This window comes from Rhineura floridana, chromosome 10 (genome assembly GCF_030035675.1).
Source record: "Rhineura floridana isolate rRhiFlo1 chromosome 10, rRhiFlo1.hap2, whole genome shotgun sequence".
In the NCBI taxonomy this organism is placed as follows: Eukaryota; Metazoa; Chordata; class Lepidosauria; order Squamata; family Rhineuridae; genus Rhineura; species Rhineura floridana.
The window spans coordinates 55,319,145-55,346,501 of record NC_084489.1 but is presented as its reverse complement, the minus strand read 5'-3'; the positions used below and the strand labels follow the sequence as shown (position 1 = coordinate 55,346,501).

The window sequence follows — 27,357 nt, the reverse complement described above, 5'->3', positions numbered from 1 at the left end:
TCTATAGAATACAATAAAATACAAAATATAAGAAATAATAGAAAAAATACAAATACAATTAAAAAACATCTTGCACAGCACATTACAATTGCGACAACAGGCAGAAAAATCATTAAGTGGTCTGTCAAGACCCTCAGCAATTTTCAAGTGGTCCGTGGGGGGAAAAGTTTGGGAACCACTGCTCTAAGATATTCTGTAACTGTGTGAAACTGGGGAAATTTTTCATCTTGATTGGTTTAGTTCAGGGGTGGGGAACCTTTTTTAGCCCAAGGACTGCACTCTCTTGTGAGGAACCTTCTGGGGGCCACATTTCAGTGGTGGGCAGGGCCAGAGGCAAAGTGGGTGGAACAATGGATGCAACTCTTACCTTTGTACATGCAAATCTAGCCATGCAAAATTAGAGGTTTATACACACACTTCTCTCCATCCAGACATCACAGTTCAAGGACACATTCCAGCCTGGCAAGAGCACACAAGTGGAGCAGATTGGGGGAAAGGTGTACTCAGGAGACCCACGGGCCAGATAGAGAGGCCTAGAGGGCTGTACTTGGGCTTGGCTCAGTTTCCTACTGAGTTCAACCTTGGTTAGTTGAACTGTAGAATTAATGCTACAGGCTACTCATTCCCTCATTGGTACATAAGATTATTGGTATGAGGAAATTATTTGTGTATAATATTGAATAACAGTAAGATAATGCAGAGACGTGCAACTTAGGTTTCAGATCCTCTTATTGTAGGCAATGCAGTAGTAATTTTGTAAACTGTAACTAAAGTTTATCTTGTATACACATAGAAACAAACTAGCAAGCTGGATTATCACTTGAGGTAGCTAGTTAATTACACTGTTTTTTAAAACATGGAAAGTGAATATTGTGATTATATTGACATAGATGAGGACACATGATTTGAATTCCGTCCCACATCCCCCTTTACTGCACTCTCTTCCCAACCCCCAACGTAGAAAAAGAGCTGATGAAATAGATTGAAGTGGGGACTAGTTCCTGTAGTCTACCACCTCATGCTAACAAATTGGATGGACAGGGATAAGACATGTTACATAGACATGGGCACTACCTCCATCATATGAACATACAGAGTTTATATAACTATTAGTCCAGAACTGCTAACTTTGCCTGGCAGCAGCTCTCTGAAGTCTCAGGACGAGGGAAGTCTTTCTTGGCCTTGCTACCCAAGATGCTTTTAACTAGAAATGCCATGTATTGAACATGGGACCTTCTGCATGAAGACATGCTGTACTATTGAGTGGTATCCTTTTGCAGAATTTCTGATCCAGAACTTTCTTAATAGCACCTTTGTATTTCAGCACTTTCCTGGATGCCATAGATAACAACAAATTGCACATAGGCAAGCACATGGAGTTTCATTTGAGGCAAGTGAGCTGGCTGGCAGAGGAGGAACAGAGCACTCTGTCTCTCCTCTGCAGTCAACATAGAAACCAAGTAGACTGACAAAGGAGGGGAGGTACCCTATTCTGGCAGCCCCCAGCAGGCTAGCAAAAAAAAAAAAGCAGGCTACTAATTTTTGTGAGCTTATTTGCAAGGCTGTTTCATAGGGCATTGACAATTTTGAGTGGGAACCTGGCAGCAGATTAATTTATGGTAATGCAGACTTCATTAGTGTTTGAAGACACTAATGTACAGACATAGCTTTTTCTTGTGCATATTGTGGTTTTTGGCAATAAGTGATGCCAGTTGCAAGAAGGTAAAGGAAGAAAATGACACCACACACTACAGAGAATAGCAGAGGTAATTTTATCTATTAGGGTGATTACCTTTCTTAAGGACATCTTCCCCTTACGGTGTTACACTGCTACAGTCAGCATGTAGCTGCAAGTGAAGATTACACTTGTTTAGATATACGGTGTGTGATGCAAGGTAAGCATGCTGCAGGCATAGTTGCACAACTTTGCTAGAGATGTCATGCCAACTGGCTTCATGGCTAAAGAAAAGAATCCCCAGGACTAAACTGCTAGTTGGAATTAAGGTCTTTCTCTCATTTTTCTACTAATATTTTCCCTATTTTTTCCTTATAATAGAGTAACAACTTGAATTTACCTGTTGGCAGTGGAGGACATTCTCTTGTAGGGATGATGCCTCCCACTGGACTGACAGGCAGGGTCCAGAATCCTTTGCTCCTCTTCCAGGGGGAGGAGTTGTTCCACCCTCCAGTTCGACCCTTCCTTCAGTCATGAACAGTAGGGTCCTTTACTGGTCCAAATTTCTTTAGACTTTCTTTGCCTCTTACTAGCTTGCTTCCTCTTCCCTTTTCCTTGGTTGTATATGTGTGTTATATGTTACTGTTAGACTACTGAAAATGCCTGAGTGGGAGATTGTGAGGGAAAATGGGGGCAGTACTGGGGTCTGCCCTGTGCCAACAATTTTGGCATCGATCTATAGAGTGCTCTGCTGAACTGCCAGTTTCTCTCTCCTGGGGCAGAGCCATCTGCCTAACTGCCGCTTGTCAGGGTCTGCCCTGCATTCCAGGGGCGAGCAGTCTCTCAGGCTTTGTAATCGGAGTGAGACTTCATGTAGAGCACTCGCTCTAGTGCCTGCACCTACTCATAGATGGCTTCCTGACTGGCAGGGCCACGTCTTGCTCCGTTTGAGCTTTTTTTTTTTTTAGAAGCTGAGAGAGGCAATTATAGCCTCCTCGGGGAAGGCAGGAGCGCCATTTTTATCGGTGGTTAAGTGCACTGAAGCCCTCTAGAGGCCACTTTCTATTCTCAGCTTTGCCAGTTTATAATTTTTCCTCAGAAAAAGGCAGGAACGCCATTTTGATTTTGTGGTAACGCGTGTTAGAAACTTCCTGCTTGGTTTTTTTGCTTTCCTTTGTTATTTTTTTGTTAGAAATTTTTCCCTCTGCGGCTTTTGTTACCTCATGAAGTCCAAATGTTGCAGGGAGAAACTACGCACTGATGAACATGACTATTGTTTCTTCTGCCTAGGGGAAGGACATTTCATGGATTCTTCACTGTCACAGCTGTCCTACCCTTCTCCATGCCACGCTTTGGGAGTGGGCTCTTGAACTCTAAGTTCCTGCCATTGACTACTTTGGCTGTGATTTTTTTCTACGTTTGTCATCAATTTCATCATTAGGCTCTATTCTGTTTCTGTCTGTATCCCCTGTGCTAACCACAGCACCTAGTAAGTTCTCCATTCAGTGACAGCCATAATTGCACGTGGTCTTAAAGTGTTTTTAGCATGGAAACCTGAAGGACAAAGGAGTCTCTCATCAGGATACACCTGCAGAGTATTCCTGTAAGAAGTACAAGAATCATAAGGCAAGACCACACAAGCAACCTCTGCCAGCCCTGGCAGTACCTTTGGAGCTGATGATACCAGAACCTGATGACTGGTGCACTTTCCCCTGCACAATCTCTGCCCTCAAACTGGATTCCTCAAAGTGTAGTGATAGCCATACCTTCATCTATGCAAGCTCTAATTATTTTCTGCTTCGATTTTGAAATAGGTTTGTTTGGTATTCAGAATTTGGGCATAGGGATTTATTTTGTTCTTTGTTCCAGACCTTTGTCCAGCATTGCTCTTGTTGAGCTTTCTTACTTGATACTATGCCCTCCTAATAGCATGTGAATTGCATCATTAAAGTTCATTTTGAGTAGATATGCGTAAATTAGAACTGTATTTAACACATTGATATTTAATGATGGATGAAAATTAAATTGGACAATGAGACTATCAAAGAAAGACATTTAAATTGCTTTTTAAAAATGTGTTTTTAAATTTGTATATTTGTTTTTAATGTTTTTAATTGTTGTAAACCGCCCAGAGAGATTCAGCTATATACAAATTCAGCAGTATACAAATGCAATAAATAAATTCCAGCCAGTAAGAAAAACTAAGGCTTACGTGAGTGGGTATAGAGGCTAGAGAACTATTACACATCTTTCAAAGCTTACAAAGCAGGTAGCAGTAGTGTAGTGGCAAATTCAGAAGTGCAGGGCCCCTTCGTGATAGTCATAGCCACAACCTTCCCTCCCCCCCCCTTTTTTTTTGCTGCTGGGTTGAGAATTAGATCCTTGTTAATGCCTTATCCAATAACAACACACATCCCTAGGAGCCAATAAGCATGAAAGGAGAGAGTGTTAGCTACAAAATAGTATCTTCTCAGTGGCTGACTCACCTCCTTGCACTCTGATTAGCTCCAATCAGTAAGAAAGGACAAGGAAGCATGTTAGAAGACTCTTCTCAGTGGCAAACACACTCCCCTTTCATGCTGCTTGGCTCATAGGATGCTGGAGGCACAGGGACCCTGCTCCCCCAAAAGTAAGGGGTCTAAGAGACCCTGGACAACTGCACCCGTGGCAGGTAGAGACTAATACAACCCAGTGAAGGCTGCAATATAGATAGTAATTGCTTTATTTTATTGAAATGGTCCAGCTCAGCCCAAAAATGCTATTTTCCATCTTTAATTTTGTCATTTTTAGAATCCTTTTTTCACTTTAATAAAGAAGTTGTGATGCATCCTTCTGAACTTGAACCAGTTGCAAGGAGAATTTTTGAAACTAAACAAACCTAGTAATGGGTGAGCTTAATTGTTGAAAAATGGCTTAGCTTGTTTCAAACCCAGTCTGCATTTAGCTACTCTCATGCAGCTTGTTCCTGCGATCTAGTGGAGCAGAAACTCCATTGGTCTCCGCTGGCAGTTGGAAAGTTGGCCTCAAAATCTCCTGGAGAGGCACAAACAACAGCTCACTGCTGAAGATACTGTGGGGAAAGAGTCTTCTGTGGTACGTTGCTGTTTGGAACCAGCAGACATTTTCAGGACTGCAGCCTCATTCTAATCCCAACAAAAGAAAATTGTTCCACTAGAAACAGGCTACACAGAGGGAAACTGAGTAAAGTTTGACTTGTTAATAAGCAGAGCCATTGTCCAATTTTGATATGACGTTAGTCTCTTTCTCCCTGTACAATGGCATCACTCCACTAGATTCACAGGGTAGGGATGGGGAACTGTGGCCTTCCAGATGTTATTGGACTCTAACTCCCATCAGCCCCAGCTGGCATTTTAAGTGGTCAGGGATTGTTGCAAGCAGAAAGTATAGATGTGATGTTTCATGTATACATTTTTTATTTTAAACAAACTAGGATGTTCAGAATTGCAACTACAGGCTGTGGGTAGCACAGAAATCCTGAAAAGTATGCAAATATGCACATCTTCATTAAAATAATACTATATTTAGCACATAGGAAGTTCATTTGTTATGTGCCTTCAAGTCGATTACAATTTATGGCGACCCTATGAGTCAGCGATCTCCAATAGCATCTGTCATGGACCACCCTGTTCAGATCTTGTAAGTTCAGGTCTGTGGCTTCCTTTATGGAATCAATCCATCTCTTGTTTGGTCTTCCCCTTTTTCTACTCCCTTCTGTTTTTCCCAGCATTATTGTCTTTTCTAGTGAATCAGGTCTTCTCATTATGTGTCCAAAGTAGGATAACTTCAGTTTCATCATTTTAGCTTCTAATGATAGTTCTGGTTTAATTTGTTCTAACACCCAATTATTTGTCTTTTTTGCAGTCCATGGTATCTGCCAAGCTCTCCTCCAACACCACATTTCAAATGAGTTGATTTTTCTCTTACCCACTTTTTTCACATCCATACATAGAGATCAGGCATACCATGGTCTGAATGAGCCTGACCTAGTGTTCAGTGATACTTCTTTACATTTGATGACCTTTTCTAGTTCTCTCATAGCTGCCCTCCCCAGTCCTAGCCTTCTTCTAATTTCACTGTTTTCTCCATTTTGGTTTATGACTGTGCCAAGGTATTAATAATCCTTGACAGTTATATTGTCATACTGTTTTTACTCACTATTTTTAGGTGGGGTAGCTGTGTTCTGAGTAATTTGAAAGTTACGTAAATCTTCTGTTGTCATTACTTTAGTCTTTACATTCAACTGTAGCTCTGCTTTTGTGCTTTCCTCTTTAATTTTCAACAGCATTTGTTTCAAATCATTAACTGGTTTCTGCTAGTAGTATGGTATCATCTGCATATCTTAAATTGTTAATATTTCTCCCTCCAGTTTTCACACCTCCTTCATCTTGGTCCAGTCCCACTTTCTGTATGATATGTTCTGCGTATAGATTAAGCAAACAGGGTGATAAAATACACCGCTGTCTCACACCCTTTCTGATGGGGAACCAATTGGTTTCTCCGTATTCTGTCCTTACAGTAGCCTCTTGTCCTGAGTATAGGTTGTGCATCAGGACAATCAAATGCTGTGGCACCCCCATTTCTTTTAAAGCTGCCCTATTTCCCTGTTTTTTAAGTTTGATAGAAATATCTGTTAGCTATAGGTACATTCTTAAACCATAAGGTTTTTTGCCTATTAGTGAATTTCCCTGTGGCACTCCCATGTCTTTTAAAGCATTCCATAGTTTTTCATGATCTACACAGTCAAAGGCTTTGCTGTAATCTATAAAGCACAGGGTGATTTTCTTCTGAAATTCCTTGGTCCGTTCCATTATCCAACATATGTTTGCGATATGATCTCTGGTGCCTCTTCCCTTTCTAAATCCAGCTTGGACATCTGCCATTTCTTGCTCCATATATAGTAAAAGCCTTTGTTGTAGAATCTTGAGCATTACTTTACTTGCATGGGATATTAAGGCAATAGTTCGATAATCAAATGCCTCCAGACTGTGGGCCATTATTTAGTTTTCCATATTTGTTGACACATTTTATTTATTTATTTATTTGTTTGTTTGTTTGTTGTATTTATATACCACCCCTTGGCCGAAGCTCTCTGGGCGGTTTACAACAACTAAATTGTCAAAATTTGGACTGATTCCGTCTCTGTAACTTGTAGCAACTCTATTGGTGTGCCATCTGTTCCTGGTGATTTGTGTCTTCCAAGTATTTTAAGAGCAGCTTTCAGCTCACATTTTAAAATTTCTGATTCTTCATCATACAGTTCCTCCATGAATGAATCTGCTATCCTTGCATCTCTTTTATATAGCTCTTCAGTGTACTGCTTCCGTCTTTTATTTCATCTCAGTCGGTCAGTGTGTTCCCCTGTTGATTATTCAATATCCCTACCCTTGGTTTAAATTTCCCTTTCATTTCTCTAATCTTTTGGAATAGGGCTCTTGTTCTTCCCTTTTTGTTGTCCTCTTCTATTTCTATACAATAACTATTGTAATAGTATTCTTTGTCCCTACATGCTAGTTGCTATATTATTGCACTTAGGGTTCTGACTGTGTTTGTATCTCCTTTTGCTTTTGCTTTCCTTCTTTCTTTAACCATTTGAAGAGTTTCATCAGTCATCCATTGAGGTCTCGTCTCTTTTTAGCTGAAACTTGAGGTATTGTCTTTTTGCATTCTTCCTGGTAATGTCTCTGACTTCAATCCATAGTTCTTCTGGTTCTCTATCAACTAAGTTTAAAGCATCACATCTGTTCCTTATTTGATCTTTATATTCTTTTGGGATGTTAGGTAAATTGTATTTTGACATTATGATTGCTTTATTGTTGTTCTTTAGCTTTACTCTGATTTTCAATATTACTAGTTCATGATCTGTACTGCAGTCTGCTCCTGGTCTTGTTTTTGCAGAAAGTATGAAAATTCTTCATATTCTGCTACCAATTATATAATCAATTTGATTCCTATATTGAGCATTTGGTGATGTCCACGTGTACAGTCGTCTTTTCGGTTGCTCAAGATATGTCTGCAAGAAACAAATGATTGGCTTCACAACATTCAATAAGTTTCTCTCCTGCTTCATTTCCATCTCCTAAGGCCCATTTCCCCATAGTTCCTAGTTCTTCTCTGTTTCCTACTTTTGCATTCCAATCCCCCATGATTATCAGAACACCTTGTCTTAGTGTGTGATCAATTTCTTCCTGTACTTCTGCATAAAATCTCTCTTCTTCTTCTTCTTCTTCTTCTTCTTCGTCTTCTTCTTCGTCTTCTTCTTCGTCTTCTTCTTCTTCTTCTTCTTCTTCTTCTTCTGTGTTTTCCACTGGAGTGTAGACTTGGATGGTTATATTAATAGGTTTTCCGTTTAATCTCATTGATATCACGCGTTCAGACCTTGCATTATAGTTCCTAATTGCTTTTGCTACATCACGTCTCACTATTAAAGCAACTCCATTTCTTCTTAATTTCTCATTTCCTGCATAAAATATTTTGTAGTTGCCTGATTGAAAGTCCCATTACATTTTAATTCATTCATGCCAAGTATTGTAATGTTGATGCATTCCATTTCTTGCTTGACAATTTCTAAATTTCCCTGGTTCATGCTTCTCACATTCCATGTTCCTATTGTGTACATCATATAGCTCTGGACTCTCTTTTCGCATATGTGCGCATTAGCCTCTGGGCTTCCTTTCGGCTTTGACCTGGTTGCATCATTAGTCACAGCACTACTTGTGTTTGTCCGTTGTTCGTCCCCAGTGGCATTTGACCTTGGGGGCTCATCTTCCAGCAGTATCTCGTGTTGCATTTTGGATAGTCTGTTCATAGTTTTTCATGGTAAGAGGTATTCAGAGGTGGTTTACCATTGCCTTCCTCTGAGTTTGGATGCATCTTAGTCTGGTGTCTCAGCTTTGACCATTCCACCTTGAGTGCCCCTGCTAGGAGTCTAGCCTCTTGGTCTAGATTCCTGACAGCATTGCTCTCAGCTTCTTTTACACTCTCAGACCCCCTCAACATGGTAACGTGTGCATCCTAGAGGAAGTTCATAGAGCACCTCAATATACTGTCAGCTAAATAGTTTCCACCATAATATCTAGAGCTTTGGCTGCAGTGCTAGAAATAATTGATTATACACTAGTCATTGAACTCAACTATATGCAAACAGATTTAAATTTGTGCAGAATTATAGATTTTCTTTCCTGATGAATATCTCTGATTTGAATATCTAAACAATTTGGAAGGAGTCTGGATATGCAGCCCTGCAATGTTCCAGATACGTAATGATTTCATGTGATGGCTACTAGCCATGATGGCTATGCTTTTCCACAGTCAGAGGCAGAATGCATCTGAATACCAGTTGCTGGAAACTGCAGGAGCGGAGAGTGCCCTTGTGCTCAGGTCCTGCTTGCAGGTTTCCCACAGACATCTAGTTGGCCACTACAAGAGTAGGATGCTTGACTAGATGGGCCATTGGCCTGATCCAGCAGGTTCTTCTTATGTTCTTATCTTTTTATGCTACGGTGTCACTTATGCATATGACATATATAGCATAAGTGGTGTCTACAGTTTGAATGGCTAATTTCTGAGTATTGAGAACATGGTAAACTAGGGCAGTAATGTGGAGCCACCAATCTGCAGGCCAAATGCAGCCTCTGCATCCTCCCCATCCAGCCCACTGCAACCCATCCTATCTTTGCCTCTGCTGTACTGTAATTACACTTGTGACGATAACTTCTATTGTACTCAATAGACTGCTTCTTTCAAGCCTAACTGTTACATAGGGCATTTTCAATGGGATTGCAGGTGAGGATGGAAGGGTTAACTCTTCCATCCCCAGCTGTGACTCCACCCTGCCAGATTTTTCCCCATGCTCTAATCGGACTTGAAGAAAGGGTTTCTATTGGTTATAATAGAATGCTTTCAAGCCTAATTACAGAGGGAGGGGGCCCAGCTGGGAAGGGGAAGTTTATCCTTCCTTTCTCAGCTGCATTCTTCAGAAAGACTACACACTGTCACAGACATACCTGGCAATTAGGCTTGAAAAATAAAATAAAATGCATTTTTCAAGTCTAATTGCTATGAGGAGGTATGTATCTTTGTGGTTTGTGGGGGTGTGGCCACACCCACTGTTGTCTTGGCCACACCCACCACTGGCATGTGTCCTCTGGAGGGTTGGCCAAGACAGAATGTGGCCCTTAGACTGGGAAAGGCACACCTGCTTTTTCTGCCATGATTTTCACGCCTTTACTTTAGTATTAAAACGATCAATCAACAATGCTCAAAACTTTCATCCAGATTAATGTTTCTTGTTCTGAGGATACTCCACTCAGTTTTGACTATCACAAATGCTATACTTTTTACCATATATCTTCCTTCTTCATGGAATCTGGATAATGAGTTTGTAGTGCTGTGGTATGCCATTTACTAATATATTATTTAAAATGCCTAGTACATTTGGAGGGGGCGGAACTGAAATGTAGTAGCAGAATAGTTTCATCGTAGGTGAAGAAAAGTGCCTTTTTTTGGTAGATCCAAGCTAGACATCGATGTAATTGCAATTTTGTTTTTCAGGAGAAAAAGCTGCTAATAATCTCCAAATGATCCCTCAGTTATCAGTGAAGAATTTATTCCCTATTTAGAACCAATCTTTCATTATATGTTTGTAGGGATTTGAAAAGAAATCCATGAGTTTATTTGTATCTGCACAATAAAAAAATAAAATAAACAATCCTGTTCCCTTTGGGTATGTTAATCTGTTCAGTGTGAGGAATGTTTTTGGTTGTTTTGTTTTGTTTTTTTGTGAATGAAAATACAATATTCTCCAACTAATTTAAGAGCAGGTGGATAAGAGGAAATACATTTATCATCTAAATATGTAGTAAATTAGATACAAATTATTCCCTGGATATGCAAATAGGTTAACTTGTCTGTCCTTTGAATGTTAATATTACTTTTATCCTGTTCATTTACTTTGTTCTGTGGTATAAAAATTATATTTTGGACCATATTTGCTTTTTTCATGAACTCTTCTCTCCCCCGACCCCCCTTCCCTCTCTGTACTTCATTGTGTCTTGCTTCTCTAAAGGTTACCGCGGAGGAGGCCAATAATAAGAAATAAAGGAAAAGGAGGTTTTTTTTAAATGCTGTGGAAAAGAAAATTAAAGAAAACTGGAATGAATGCTTCACTTGTTACCGCAATTACCGTACCTTAGAAAATATGCAAGGAATAGTTAATTATGACTAAATGAACTCTTTTTAAAGTCCATGGTAAGCCCTGGGATCCAACTGTCAGTACTGTGAAACATATTGAATTGGAAGGCTGGTCTCCCTGTCAACCAGTAGGATGGTCTGGCTGAATAAAACAGACAGTGAAAAGATATCTGGTTTAGAGTAGCCTCAGACAAGGGAAACACGTACAGCATTTGCATACGTTTCCTGCAAAGGGGTTTAATCCGAAGAAAGAAGGAGATTTCTGTATTGTCAGCCAAGGCTTTGTTCAGGATGAAGAGTAGAAGGAAATCTGATGAAGGGGTCTTTCTGAAAGCTTTACTCTCAGCCTTGAGGTTGTTCTAGCAAAGTTATATATTTGCAAATTGTTTACATACTATTGTCTGCTTTAAGGTCTCCTATATTCAAAAGGCTCAAAGTATTCCCTTCTGCTTGCACAAAAACAGGGGCTTTGTGTGGTAAAAATGACTTGCACTCCAAAAGCTGAAACAAGTTCCTTTTTACTCTGTATGGAAAACACTCTTATTCTCATCAGTCAAACTCAAACAACCCAAAATATTTGCAAGTCTGGAAAAGGAAAACAGAAACCACATCCTGTATCTTATATCTACTTTAGAAGTCTATACTTAAATGTATTTTGCAATTTGTGTTTTTGGCAAAAATTTACAAACTAAAATTAGTCTCTGTGACTTGTGTTTAACTATGTCCTCCTCAGAATAATAAACTAATGAACCTAAGTGAGCCATGTCTATTAACATAAATGGATCTACCCTGAGTAGGACTAACATTGAATATGGCCCCATGTGTGTGGGGGAAATGCATGTGAGAAAAACAGTTTTTAAAACAGTTAAAAAAAAAAAGGTTTAAATGAACTGCAACTAGGGTGCCTGGCTTCACAATTTTAGCTGCAAAGACGCTGCTTGCTGTGACTCTTAAAGGTACACTTTCAAATACTCTTGATGACAGTTTGGACAAGTAGTCCTTATTCTTCAGATACTAATGAAATGTAACTCAGATTCTTCCCTCTCATTTTCACCACAGTTTCCCCTTATGAATCTTATAAACTAAATAAACTAGAAGTATAAAATAAATAGTTTCTAGAGGACTGGCTGTATTAGTCTACTGCAACAACAAAAGATTTGTGGAACCTTAAAGCCTACACATTTATTGTTGTCATAGGTTTTATAGACTGGAATCCTCTTCATCAGACACCTAGTTTTATCATTGAATGAAGTCTCTCTCCCTCTCTCCCCCCCCCTCTGTGTGTGTGTGTATACAGAGAAAAATTGTAAAAATGAGACCATAACATCTTTAAATTCAAGAAGTACAGAGAGAGAGAGAGAGAGAGAGAGTATAACAGAATGGACTATAGTGCACAAAAACATAGGATTCAGTTCAGGTTCTTCAAGATTCATAATTGTTTATATTGCTATATGAAATACATGCAGCAAGGGTAAGGAACCTGTTGCCTCCAGCTGTTGGACTACAACTATGATAATCCCTGATTATTGGCCATGGCTGGGGCTGATGGGAATTTGGAGTCAAACAATATCTGAAGGGCCACAGGTTCCTCATACCTGCCTTACCAGGAAGCTATTAAGGATCTGCTGTTGTTTCACAGTTGTTTGGGATTAGACTAATTTTGTGGATTGTATGCCTCAGTTCTGGGTGGATGAGATTTCCTCTTGAAGCACATTTTTATTATTCTTGTATCCTGATGATAGAAGTCTAACTAAGATTTTAAAACTGATTTGTTTGGAATTTGTATTACATGTATTAAGTTATTATCTGGTATTTATATGGATTTATCTTAAATATATATATTTATGTAGTAATGCTTAATAGTGAAGTCAATGGAATAATGCCCTAGAAATGTAGGCTACATTTGGGGAGATATGACATATCTGACTGTTTCCAGGAGTTAGTAACTACTTTTTATAGAGAATGTTTTTTATAGAGAGTGGTTAAAAAATATAGCAACAAACAGGATGGTCCATTACATGGATAAAATATCTTGATTTTGTAGGGATCCTATGAAAGGAAATATGCCTCATCAACATCATGAGGGTTTCAGTAAAAAATTGAAATATTTTTTTATCTGAACTTCCTGAATTTTCAGAGGATTCTACAAAATTGTTCTCAAACACCTCAACATAAAGAGAATGCACTCTTATAAATCACAGCAGCTGCCATTAAAGTTAGTATGCAGAAGACCAATTTAAAATAGTTAGTTTATTTATTTTATTTATTTATTTAATTTAATTTATATACTGCCCTAAGCCCGAAGGCTCTCTGGGCGGTGTACAAAAAGATAAAAAACAAGCAATGTATAAATACAATAAATACAGTAAATCAAGAAAACAAAACAAACAAACAATAAAAGAACCAAACAACATCCAAAATACAAATAATGATGAAAATGCTATTAAAACACACTTTAAAATGCCTGGGAGTATAAAAAGGTTTTCACCTGGCGCCGAAAAGATAGTAGCGTCGGCGCCAGGCGCACCTCATCAAACAGGCTGTTCCACAGTTCGGGAGCCACCACGGAAAAGGCCCTGGTTCTAGTCACCACCCTCCGAGCTTCTCGATGGGATGGCACTCGGAGGAGGGCCTTAGATGTTGAGCGTAGTGTCCGGGTAGGTTCATATTGGGAGAGGCGGTCCACCAGGTATTGCGGTCCCATGCCGTGTAGGGCTTTATAGGTCAAAACCAGCACTTTGAATCTAGCCCGGAAACAAACAGGAAGCCAGTGCAGATGGGCCAGAACAGGTGTTATATGAGCGGACCTTCTGGTCCGCATCAGCAATCTGGCCGCTGCATTCTGGACTAGTTGTAGTTTCCGAACAGTCTTCAAGGGCAGCCCAACGTAGTTCTCAAACAGGCAGGTGTGGAGGGGATGACATGCCCATATGACCCATTTTCAATAGCTTGGGAAAGCATGTGCATGGTGTTGTAGTAAATGTGCAATGAATAAGTAGAATCTAGCACCTATGGTCCAAATGCTCCTTAGAAGCAGGTTTTTGTGGGAAGGAGATACACACATACCCAAAAGTAAGTCCCATTGAACTCAGTGGCGCTACCTTTTGAGTAGGCATGTATAGGATTGTAGTGTTAGTCAGTGATTATAAATTATCCCTTGCTACATACAGTATATGTCCCCCTCATCCCTACTTGCATTTTTACTATGAGAAGCATGTCAGAATATTGGGGTGGTGGTGGTAAATATACTTCTTTTGTTGTCAAGCTTGTCAAGCATACCACTGTGTTCTCTCTCCCACCAGGAAGGTCAAACCACTAGGGGCCATTCTTATTTTCTGACATGATCCCCGCTGTCTGTCCATGCTGTCTGACAGATTGAAACAGTTGTCTGTGTCACTGTGCTCTCAATGCTTTTTAACTGCTTAATTTTCTATGAAAGAAGTAAAATATGTAACAAGAGGAGAAAATGGGAAAGGAACCATGAGCCTTTCCAATATTTTTCCTGTCTTTGTATTTATAACCTTAGCTTATCCACGCCCAAGATGATGATAAATAAATAGTTCATGTCTACTAGGTCTAGAGACTTTTGAAAATGATGGTAATAAAATGATTAAATATGCAATGTTTCAATAGTTAAAGTGAAATGGAGGACTTCTTTTGTTCATTTATATTTCAGTTTAATATATTTTGATATGAGGAACGCATAAAGCCTGGAGAAATTAGTGCTGTGCTGAGCCTTGAATACTCTCCAGATAGTTGAACTAATTGAATCTTTACTAACATTAACACAACTCTAGCATTCCTTGGACAGTGGCTAATTATTGCAGGAACATGGCAAGCTTCAGCTAAACAGATGAAAATAGAGTCCTGTGGAATGGTTATTGAGTTTATTCTTTATTCGTCTTTTGTTAAGGTTTAATTAAAACTGCCTCTCTCCATTGTGGTGAGAATCAATGTGCTTGTTTTCTTAGTGAAAGCCAAATTATTCCTTTCAACCATGGTTCAGCAATCAAAGCTGCTTCAAAGTTTTGGGTTATACTGTAGCTGTGGAGATATAATTGCTGAAACTCTCTATGAAGGCTTTATTATTTCTTGAGTTTATTATTATTTTTTTAATTTGCTTCGAAGAATTACAGCACCCTTTTCCAGCTGCAGTTAATTTTCCAAATGGTAGTTTTCCAAATGTTGATTATACACAGTGAAAGCTATGGATGGGGTATTTTTAAAAAATATAAAATATTTATTTAAGCCCTCCCCATACAAAATAGTAAGAGGCCATTATGTTAAAATTGTAGTTGCAACTAGTAATTTTTAAACTTGCCATCATTTAAGCAAAAATCCTATTTTTGTTCAGAATCTAGACTTCAATATGCAAAAAATAGCCATGACTGTGTTTTTTAGTGGTGATGTAGGACAGGAATAGTGACTCATTACACAGGCATACCAGGCAATTATTCATTTTAAAGCAAAAGTACTAAAAGTATTTATGCCAAGCCAGTTTATAAAGCCAGACTCACTGTCTCTCCAAACATACAATTCCATTTGCTACCCATAGATACCTAAGTCAAGGAATGAGATTTCTATTGTGCACACAGCTTGGTTTTTGGAATTTTCACATTATGGCAAGATGAGGTATGATATCATGCAAAAATCATGAATTTCTGCCTTAAAAGTCAACAGCAGAATCTCTGGATTTGTTCAACACCTGTGAGTGTGCATGTAGCTGGTTATATGAACAGTTAGTAAATCGCTGTGCAGGGTAAGCTGTGGGAAGCAGACTGGAGTGAATTAGAAGTCAGGACCTGAGAGTCAGGACTGAAGAGTAATTGGAATTGGGAGGCAAACCAGAAGGCAGGACCAGTAGACAAGCCAAGAGTCATAAAGAACAAGATAAGAAACACAAGACACTCTAGAGGTCAGGTAGACTTGTTGTTTGACCAAAGCACCACTGAGTTAGGAAGCCTTCTTATACTCTCTCTTGCCTGTAAGCAGCCAGCGAGCAGCCTGGACAAAGTAAGTTTGGAATATTCTTCCCTGACAAGCTGGAGGGACACTACTTGCTACATGGGATATTTCTTCACAATCATACAGGTTCCTCTTTTGCAACAGTTGTGCTACATGATTAAGACACTGCACTAGATCCTTGGAGCTAATTAGAGCAGTAAGGCAGAAAGGCAGAAAGAAAGAAAGAAGGAAGGAAGGAAGGAAGGAAGGAAGGAAGGAAGGAAGAAAGAAAGAAAGAAAGAATTTCCTTTTCCTGACCCAGTGCTACTCTTAATGGCAATGAACACTTAGATAACCTGATATAGTGAATGGTCCACCTGCATTCATTCTTGCCCTTTGGAAGATCTACTTTAGTATTCTGGCACACACAAGCTCAGGTGATAGGACTGTATCATCATGTAAACATCTAGGCACATAACATTGGGGCTATAATTTTGGTGCAACAAACCTATATTCTTTATAGCCATAGCATTTCACTGTTGCCTTGGTCTATCTATGAAGTTTTATCTGCTTCTAAATGTGTCAGGTGGCCTGATCAAAAGGATGAGTGATTTCCAAGTCTTGTTCATGATATCTGGGGTTCAAGAACCTGTTTAGGTAAAGTAGAGGAAGTTAGCACTCCCCTTGATAAAGATGGAAGAGGTCCTAGTGGCCTATACAGACATGGTTAAAGCATTGCCACTTTTTTCATGGCATCTAAACATACTTCTGCAGAAGAGACATATTTATTCTCAGGGTTGAGTGCCAGTTCTATTAAGCAACAAACAGCACTGAGTAGAATATTTTCCAGTTCTTTTGCCCCATCCTCTTTATAAAAGGTTCATTAAAAGGGTGTCTCTGATTTCCCTTCAGGTGATTCATCAATTTCCCACTTGTAACCTTAATTGGGTCTTTTCGGCTTTGACCAGTGTCCACTTGAACCTATAGCCACCTGCCATCTTTCAGACAGTCTTGTTGCTATTACATCCGCTAGGTGGGTTTTGGAACTGGGTGAGCTTTCATCTGACCCATAGTTGTGCTTGTTCCACCAGGATGAGGTGCTCTTGCACCCATATCAGGTCTTCTTGCCCAAGATAAATTCAGTTTTGCTAGATAGGGCTGGAGGACATTCCTGATTAGGGATGGCTCCTCCTCTGGTTGTGACAGGCAGGGTCTAGAAACTTCTTAGTCTCCTCTCCTGGGGGAGGAGTCATCCCACTCTCCAGACCAGCCCTGCCCGCGGTCTGTGAAGGTTGGGTCTTTTCTTCTCTCTGCTCAGAACTTTCTTTTACCGCTGTTTTTTTCCATTTTTTCTGCTTTTTGTCGTTCTCTCCTTAATGTTAGCTATTTCTCTCTTCTGTCTCCATCCTTTACTGTTTTCTCCCCCCCCCCCGCCTTCACATCATGGGTCCGGGGGCTTGGGAGGATCGTTCAGTCCAACTGAGCAGTTTGGCGCCGAGTGAGGCGTTCTTCAGAGCAACTGAGCGTGGCTAGCCACAGTGCTTCAGCAACAGCGGCAGCCACTTTTGAAGGGAGACTGACTTCTTGCTCCTTGGAGCTGCATTTTCGCCACACTCATGCTGAGCGAAATCACAGGATCTGGCTCCCCCCTCACCTTTCTGAGGAGAAGAACCAGTGAAGTGTGCACGGCAGCAGGGGGTTGAGCGGCACCCGCTACAGCGGTTTGTCCTAAGTGCAGAACAGCTGCGGCTGCCACTTTATGGCTTTGCCTGCCTCTTCCTCGTTCTCCCGCCAAGACTTCTGTTACACGGGAGATGTGATGGATTCTTGAGAGCTGCCAGCGCAAGGCTCAAGAAGCTATCAGCCTGCGCTCTACCCAACCCTCAGTGGGGGCAGCAGGGGGGTGAGTATTCCTGCTGAAGGTATGGAAGTTCCACCACCACCCATTCTCAGTTTCTTAAGCTCTTGTCTGGGGTCAAGGAGTTTATCTTTGTTGAAATCAGGGGCCCCATTTACCATGCCCTTAAAAGTAAGCGGGACAGGCCCTCAAGTAGGCGATTCCATAAAGCAGTGTTTCCCAAACTTTTTTATTTTTTTGTTGCTGGACTACAACTCCCATGAGCCCCAGCCAGCACGGCCAATGGTCAGGAATTATGGGAACTGTAGTCCAGCAACAACAAAATAAAAAAAGTTTGGGAAACACTGCCATAAAGGAAAGCAGAGGCGCAGATATCACTCTAGCGACTCACGCAGGGAGAGGAGATTTAGCAGTTTGCCATAGCAATACAGCTATACCAGATCCCCCTCTCATTGTACCCTAGCCATCAGCTGGGGTGGCACACACCCCCAACATCAACCTGGGTGTCCTACTCCTATTCCCTGTCATATTGTGCAGGGCGGGGGTTCAGACAGCGCCCATGGTGGGAGACAAGGATCTCACTGGTAAAGGGCGCTACGAGTCAACAGGACTGATCAGACACCCAGACACACGCATACCCCGCACCCACTATGGTCCAGGGGTTACAGGTACAAGGACAGTTGCCCAAGCAGGTCTATGGCCAACAGGGGGCATTGTCTGATTTGGATGATTCCCCTGAACCTGATAGGAAAGAGGGGGAATCGTTAGGAAAGGTTCTAGAGGTGACCCAGTGCAACCTAGGCACACAGAGTGCTGCAGTTCTCAGATATTGAGGGGGGAGGCGATGCCCATGCCCAGTCAAATTCAGTGGGAGCTAAAAAGGCTTCCGTCGACTGGTGCTAAGCTGGTTATTGCTCTCAAGCCCTTGATGATGTGTGGGATGCAGAATGGGTGTTCCCATGTAAATCAAAGCTGCCTACTAAATAGGCAAAGAGGCATTTCGTGTTTGCAGCAAGGATCCTAGTCTCCATCTTGGTTTGACGTTATATATATTCCCAGGATTTTAAGGGGCCTCCCCCTTGGGGGAGATATCCTTCATGAAGGAGACATACAAGCCAGGGATACTCGGAACCACCAGTTATATTTGCAGGAAATCCCACAGATTTTCCTTTGGCAGCCATTTTGTGGGATCTCACCCTTTGAGCTCCTCCAGCAGTTTGTTCCAGCAGTTTGCACCCAGTTCTCATGGAACCAGAAATCTTCAAGGCTGCTTCTGTTCTAAGTTTTCAGGGGATGAATTGGAATCTGCACCTGAAATTTTACCCTTGACTCTGGCCAGGCAGTTTTTCCAGTAAATTGAGGAACAGCCTGTGGCACCTGAGCCCTCGTCCCAGTTCCTGGCCACAGGGCATAAAATAAAATAAGGATGTTCCCTTGTGCTCCTGCCAAACACCCCACAGAGGTGGTTTAATTCCCCACACCCCTTCAGACATGTCTGGAGGGCTGAGTGGGTTCTCTTTGTGATGTTTTTGAATTGGTCTAGCTTCCCTGGTTTCTGCCTTGATGGTTGATGTGAGGCCCCTTTACCCAGAGGTTGTCAGCTGGAACAAAGGGTGCTTATCAAAAATTTTTGGGGGATTGGGGATTCCCAAGCTTACGTGACAAGGTATTCCCTCTTCCCTGTGTTCTAGCCCTGATGCCAGGTGCTTAGTTCAAAGCATGGGGCAGTGGATACATGTAGTGTACTCCCTGGAGAAAGTGTGTTCCCTCTATGTGGAAGGGTTACACAAAGTGACTCCCTTAAACCTAGTCAACCTTCAGGTTGGCTAAGTCTGTTCCCTCCTCTCTCAGAAACATAAGGGGTGAAATATATGGGAAGAAATCCTATGTATTTCAGGTTTGTTCTTGTGGAAACGTTAGATTTTCCTCCTCAGAACAGACAGGGACATGGGTAATCTGGGCTGAGACATTTAGAGAGCTGATTCTCTCTCTTAAAGGCCTGAAATGGTAGGCCCAGGGAACATTGCTGGGACAACAGCAGAGGAGCCTGTTAGCTCCTCTAAGGGGCCACAGTCGGAAAGCATATATATGGAAAGCCTCAAAGCCTTTCCTGAGGCCTCAAAAGGTTATTACACCCCCTCCCCCCAGGAGAAGGCCCACAACCCTTACATGTGGTAGTATTTACAAGAACTGTTGGCTTATCTCTATAGCCACAGTTGGAATAAATTCAGATAATTACCTTATGAAGAGCCAATGGGGTGTAGGCCAGTCACTGCCTGCCAGCCTCAGAGGAAGGCAATGGTGGGCCTCCTCTGAGTGCCGCTTGCCATGAGGCCTTACACATGGGGTCGTCATGGGTCGGAATTGACTTGAAGGCAACCCCTTCGACCTTAGGAACCCTTGTGGAGCCTGAGCGCACCCCCAGAGGATGGTGGTTAAGTGTCCTGGTGGATGAAACTGAAAGATGGGCTTGTCTCTTTTTCTGGTTTCATGAGACTATATCCCTAGACCATGAAAAAGTTCCACTTGCCTCTGGTTGTCAGGGTTTCAGTATACTGGCTTATGGTATACACATCTTCAGAAGAGCTCAGTTTCTATACCATAGGTGTAATGGCCTGCACATAATGGCCCCTTCAACCTCAGAGACTATTCTGGTTTTTCTGTCTGAGCCTTGGCAGTTCAGTATTAATTAAAATGTATGTTTTCAATGATAGCCAGTGTGGGACAGTGGCTGGAGTGTTTGGCTATGACATGGGAGCCCATGGTTCGCATCTCCACATGGCTGTGGGGATCATGGGGTGACCTTGGGCCTGTCACTGCCTCTCAGCCTCAGAGGAAAACGGTGGTAGGCCACCTCTGAGTAGCGCTTACCACAGAAACCCTATGAACTCAACCAAAGGTTTCATGGGGTCGCTATAAGTCGGAATCGGCTTGAAGGCAGTCCACTTACTTTTATGTGTTAAATGTAACATAAATTTCTTTATTCCTCTCTTTCACAGATAATCCCTGTCCGAGGATTGTTTGCTACATAAAGAATGTGAAATGGGGACATGGGGCATGTGTTCGCGATCATGTTAGGGCCTGTCTGCGTCAATTGCAACCATAGCAGTTTAAAATATGCCTGTCATAAAGCTCAGTTTATCTCTGAAATATACATAGAACTGGAGCTGTGCTATGAAAGATGCTGCAACCTTGTGTATATCTACAGGTTTTTTTCCTCTCATGCAGTCCCTGCAGTGAATGTGAGTTAAATCTGACCACCTGTGTGGGTATATATTACTTACTATCCTCATTGGTTGCTCCAGGCACTGGCTTCTTGAAAACTCCTGCGTATTTCACAATCAAGTAACTAATAGCTATGAATAGAATTAATCTATCCCACTTCATGCCATAATGTTTCTATTGAAGTTCAGTAGCTGGAATGCTGTGCTGCACACTGACCCATACAATCATGCCTTTCAGGTATTGTCTGTGGAATTCTCTCAAAATTCTCCTAGCTCAAATTTTAGAGTTATTTCTCTACAGAATTTGGATATTGGTGCATGTTTATAGAACCACGCTGATGGTCTTTGCATTAGGGACTCTGTGGCTTGAGAAAAGTAAGAGGTCAAAAAACCAGAATGCTCAAGGGATGAAACTTTATTCTGTGCACCAAGGCACTATAGTAAAAAAATTCCTTTGTAAAAAAAATTCCTTTTGGAAATGCAAGAGCCCAACGCGTTTCAGCTTGTGGATTCAAGCCTTCATCAGGGGCTAAAATACATAAAAGATTTTTGAACTTGCTTTAAAAATATTCAGACATTTTAAGCACACAGTCAAAATTATAATTATACAGTCAAAATTATATGTACATCTTATTTAAATAAGGCCTTTACTTTGATTTAAAGAAAGAATAGTTAACTCAAATCAGGTGTGATGAACTAATTATCAAGCTGGTTCAATTTATTGTATGTTTCTGAGCTTTATATTTCTGGGTTTGGTTTTGGTTCTTTACATGCTAACAGCTATAAGGAAAACAACAGTGAAAGTTGGTCTCTATATGTTGTTGAAGAGTTAATTTCTGTAAGTATATTTTGAGATTATTTTAAGTTAAAAGCAATATTGTTGTAGAAACATCTCTGTAACTGTTTTTCTTACGCTAAAAAAATCATTTAAATAAGATGTACATATAATTTTGACTGTGTGCTTAAAATGTCTGAATATTTTTAAAGCAAGTTCAAAAATCTTTTATGTATTTTAGCCCCTGATGAAGGCTTGAATCCACAAGCTGAAACGCGTTGGGCTCTTGCATTTCCAAAAGGAACTTTTTTTACAAAGGAATTTTTTTACTATAGTGCCTTGGTGCACAGAATAAAGTTTCATCCCTTGAGCATTCTGGTTTTTTGACCTCTTACTTTTCTCCCTCCAGTGAATGCTTCACACTTTTGTTTTGCCACTCTGTGGCTTGAACCAGGAATTTCATGGGCTATGGCTGGGTCCCGTTCTGTTAGCTGTCTGTGTATGTTTCTGCCACACATCTTTGTTCAGACTCAGAAAGGAATTAGATTAGTCCCTATAATTGGCGGGCAACATGGAACTCCTGGACTGGCCAGGATTGATGTAGCTGCCTGTTGTACTTCATACTCTAATGCAAATCCCTAGCTCTTTCAAGTGACCTCAGGGCATCAGGTTGGAGAACACCACTATTAGAGATTCAGCTATGAGATTACCCATGGCCCTGATTCTAACAAATATATGAATTCTTGCCTCTTCTGACAAGCTAGTTGGATTCCCTTGAGTTGACACTTCAGCTACAGATACAGTGAACCCTCAGTCAAAGAACTATACTTCAAATCCTGCATCGGGGACTGATAATTGTTTACTGCTGCCCACTCTTGCTTTTACAAAAATCATTCACGGGGGCCACCAATCTGCATCTAGGTCATTTGGGGTGGGGGTAGACGAAGGCTATCCTGTTTTTTTCCCTGTACAGTTTTCCTACCAAGGACTTCCCTCCACTCCAAGCTGCTATTTAAGGTAGAGGTTGGTCGGTCGGTCTTTTAAACCACCCTTCATCAGTAGAGATCCCAGGCAATTCACAAACATTAAATGAAACAAGCAATTAAAACTGCAAAACATAAAAAGTAAATGTTTCTAAAAATCGTTACAAACAATTGATACTGCAGCAATTCATAATAACCCTGACAATTTGGTCAATCAGATCAGATTTCACCAAAGGCCTAAATAAATCTTAATCTGGCACCAGAAGCCCAGTAACATAGTAGCCATCCATGCTTCCAAGGAGAGGGAGGATAGCATCAGAAGCAACCTTCAGCAGGAAATCAGTGCAGAGTGAAAAGGGTTAACCCCCACTCCATAGTCCTGATCCAGATTGCTCACCCCCACAGCTGGTTTTTGTGAATAAAGAGGTGGATAATCGTAAGCACATGCATAAAAGAACCTTTCTTCAGTAACATATAGTTTGACCTTGTAAAGTTTACACACTAATGTATGCATTTACAATGACATACTCAAATTTTAGGATCTAAGCACGCTAGTAATATGCCATTCTTCTAGACTGATTCTAGAAGAATTACATAGTGTTTCAAATGCTGAGTTTCAATTACAGTGTCAAGGACAATGCTTAAAACTCCTTCACATCTCTAAGCTTTTTCCAACATATTGTTAATACATTAACATATGTTCTAATATAGCAGTAAATGTACATGTACATCTTAAAATATATCCGCCCCCCAATCTTTTGTGTGAATTTTATTTCTTACCTTCTCTTTTGGTTCCTTCTTTACTTCAGCATACAGATGTGTAGTGGGAGAAAAAATGATTGACTCACAAAACAGGGGTCTACGGTGTAGTGATTTCATGCTCGATTGTTGGCTAACAAGCTGCCATAGTTTCATTTAGTGAAGCCCAGTTGCAAAAGATGAAGGATTGTGTAAGGCCCAGCTGCCAAGGTTACAGAGCAGACTGCTTAAAGGACTTCAAGGTTCCAAGTGTGAGGGGAATTGTCTCTGCCCAGCAGGTATGGAATAGATTTTAAACAGCATCTGTTAAACACTAGATGCTGACTGGCCTAAGCAATTCACAAATCTCCACCAAAATTACAACATTCTCCTTTCATTCCACAGTGTATACACTTAACCTTGCAAAGTTGATCTGGATCTGCTTCTCTTTCAAAACAGGCATAAAAGATAGAAAGCAGTTTCTAAATACTTTGTTGTAGGAGATAGAGAACCTGATCCATGGTAGAACTTTAGAAGCATAGAGTTGGAGGCCAATCCTCTGCTCAAAGCAGGAATCCAAATTAAAGCACACCCAACAGGTTGCTCTCCTCTGAACCTGTTCCAGTGTCTCTGCATCCTTCTTAAAGTGTGGTGTCCAGAACTGGGCACAGTACTCAAGATGATGCCTAACCAGTGCCAAATAGAGGGGAACCAATACTTCACATGATTTGGAAACTATACTTCTGTTAATGCAGCCTAAAATAGCATTTGCCTTTTTTGCAGCCACATCACACTGTTGCATCATATTCACTTTGTGATCAACAACAATCCCAAGATCCTTTACTTATGTAGCATTGCTGAGCCAGGTATCCCCCATCTTATAACTGTGCATTTGGTTTCTTTTTCCTAGGTGTAGAACTTTGCACTTATCCCGGTAAAATTTCATTCTGTTTTCAGCCCAATGGTCCAGCCTATCAAGATTCTTTCAAGATCCCTTTGAATTTTTGTTTCTGTCTTCCAAGGTATTAGCTGTCCCTCCCAATTTGTTATCATCTGCACCTCCTCATCCAAGTCATTAATAAAAATGTTGAAGAGCATTGGGCCCAGGACCGAGCCCTATGGTACCCCGCTCATTACCTTCCCCCAGTTTGAGAAGGAACCATTGATAAGCACTCTTTGAGTACAATTCTGTAGCCAACTGTGGATCCACCTGATAGTTGTTCCATCCAGCCCACATTTAGCTTTGTCAAAAGCTTTGCTGAAGTCAAGATATATTATGTCCACAGCATTCCCAGAGTATACCAGGGAGGTTACCCAATCAAAAAATGAGATAAAATCAGTCTGGCATAATTTGTTCTTGATAAATCCATGTTGGCGTCTAGTAATCACTGCATTGTTTTCAAGGTGTTTACAGATTGACTGCTTTATAATCTGCTCCATAATTTTCCCAGGGATTGATGTCAGGCTGACTGGTCTGTAGTTCCCCGGTTCCTCCTTTTTGCCCTTTTTGAAGATAGGGACAACATTAGTCCTCCTCCAGTCATCTGGTACTTCACCCATCCTCCATGATTTCACAAAGATAATAAGACAGTGGTTCTGAGAGTTCTTCTGCCAGTTTCTTCAATACTCTAGGATGCGGTTGATCAGGCCCTGGAGATTTGAACTCATTCAAAGTGATTAGGTATTCCTTGACCATCTGTCTGTCAATCTCAAGCTGCTATCCTGCCCCTTCAACTTCATGTTTCCCAGGAGAGTCATCAACTCTCTTTTGGGAGAAGACTGAGCCAAAGTAGGAATTGAGCATTTCTGCCTTTGTCATCTGTTATCATTTTGCCATCCTCATTGAGTAGCTGTACCATCATTTCTTTGCTCTGTCTTTTACTATGGATGTGCCTGAAGAAAGCTTTTTTCGTGCTTTTTACACCTCAGCTCATTCTCAGCTTTAGCCTTCCTGACACCATCCCTGCAATTCTGTACTACCTGTCTGTAGTCTTCCTTTGTGGTCTGACCTTCCTTCCACTTCCTGTATGTGTCCTTTTTTGTTTTCAGGTCATTCTAAGCTTTTTGTGAAGCCACATTGGCTTCTTCTGCTATCTTCCTCCTTTTTTCCTTCATGGAATTGTTTGCCATTGTGCCTTTAGAATTTACTCTTTTAAAAATTCTCACCCATCTTGGACTCCTTTTCTCATTAGGGTCGCTTCCCATGGAACTTTACTTACCATTGTTCTGAGTTTATTAAAATCGGCTTTCCTGAAATCCAGGGTACGTCTATGACTACTCTCAGCTTTTGTTTCCTTTAAAATCAAAAACTCTAGTATAGCATGGTTACTTTCTCCCAGAGTTCCTGTAACTGCAACTTCAGCCACCAAGTCATCTCTGTTGGTTAGAATTGAGGATAGCTGATCCTCTAGTTGCTTCCTCCACTTTCTGTAGGAGAAAGTTATCTCCAACACAAGTCAGGAATTTCTTGGAGGTGCTGTGTTGGGCAGAATTTGTCTCCCAACAGATATCAGGGTGATTGAAATCCCCCATTACTACTACATCACACCACCGCAAAACACTGGCAATTTGCTTTGCAAAAGTTTCACCCTCATCTTCTCCTTGATTGGGTGGTTCCTTTTATTTCTTGCCCCATTAATTTTAATCCAGATATTCTCAGTGGAGCTACCAAGCTCATCCTCCTGTACTTCTGTGCAGGGATATATATTTTTAATATATAATAATAATAATAAAATTTTATTTGTTAGTCGCCCATCTGTCTGACTTAACAGACACTCTGGGCGACTTACACAATATAAAATACAATTTAAAACATATTCAAAACATATAGCATGACTCCGCCTCCTTTTCTATTCCTTCTGTTCTTTTTGAACAAGTTATATCCTTCAATCACTGTATTCCAGTCATCGGAGTCATCCCACCAAGTTTCAGTTATAGCTATCAAGTCATATTTACTCTCCTTTATTAAGAGTTCAAGTTCGTCTTGTTTGTTTTCTATACTCTGGGCCTTAGTATACAGACATCAAAGACCATGTGATTTACCGCCTAGCTTCCTTCCTACATTTAGGAAGACTATTACTGGGCTCTATTAGAGCCTTTCCCTCAGTTCCTCTTACTGTGCACAAGCCTTTGTTAGTCATTACCACCAAGTTTACGTCTCTTCCCCCCCCGTTAGGATCCAGTTTAAAGCTCTCCTGATGAATTTCTGAATGCTATAGCCAAACACATTCTTCCCAGTCCTTGTGAGGTGCAACGCATCACTTGCCATTAGTCTATCTTCCATGAAGCTTAGCCCGCAGTCCCAGAATCCAAATCTCTTGTGTTGGCACCACCTTCATAGCCACTCATTCACCTGGATTATTTTTCTTTCCCTTTCCACTCCTTTTCTAAGTACTAGAAGGATGGACGAGAAAACTATCTGGGCCCCAAAGTCCTTGCATTTCCTTCCCAGAGCTGCAAAGTCTGACTTGTTTTCTTTGTAGCTCTACTTGGCAGTATCATTCATTCCCGCATGGATGAGACGAAAAGGATATCTGTCAGTGGGCTTTATGAGTGATGGCAACCCTTCCGTCACATCTCTGATTCATCTTAACCAAATGCAACTGTGTAGCACTCTTCTGATGCAGATTTATATTGAAAATAAAATGCATTATTTTTAATTACCCAAATATTTTGGTTGTCTAGGCCAGTGTCCTGAAACTTTCTAACTCCCAGGCCCACTTGAGAAGGCCAAAAATTTCTGAGGTCCACTGGTCACAAAATTGTAATAAAGAGCTAGAGCTAGTAACAGATAAGGAGGAGATTAGCACAATCAGTTGGTAATTACTGAAATAATTTTCTATACATACATCATTCGTCCTTGAAAATTGCTAAATTCTTCGCTAAATTTCATTGTGGAAGGAATTCCATAGTTTAGCTGTCCTCAAGCTAAGTACAGACATTGTATCTGG

General features: G+C 40.8%; 1 protein-coding gene and 1 non-coding gene across 13 annotated transcripts in view; both read left to right on the top strand.

Moving 5' to 3' along the window:
• Positions 1-27,357, top strand: part of CDK14 (cyclin dependent kinase 14) — a 571,841-nt gene that overhangs the window by 398,519 nt on the left and 145,965 nt on the right. The window contains exon 15 of one of the 12 annotated variants that reach the window (XM_061586436.1): positions 20,687-20,798. The exons of 8 other annotated variants lie outside the window; for them this stretch is intronic. The gene's annotated coding sequence lies outside the window, so the exon portion shown is untranslated. Of the gene's footprint in view, positions 1-2,965; positions 3,044-10,246; positions 10,324-10,760; positions 11,576-20,686; positions 20,799-27,357 lie in introns of those variants that run through there. 3 more of the 12 variants (XM_061586435.1, XM_061586437.1, XM_061586441.1) reach the window with 3 other exon arrangements.
• On the top strand, positions 16,479-16,601 carry LOC133365714 (U6atac minor spliceosomal RNA). Its single transcript, XR_009758306.1, has one exon. It is a non-coding gene; the product is annotated as a U6atac minor spliceosomal RNA (small nuclear RNA).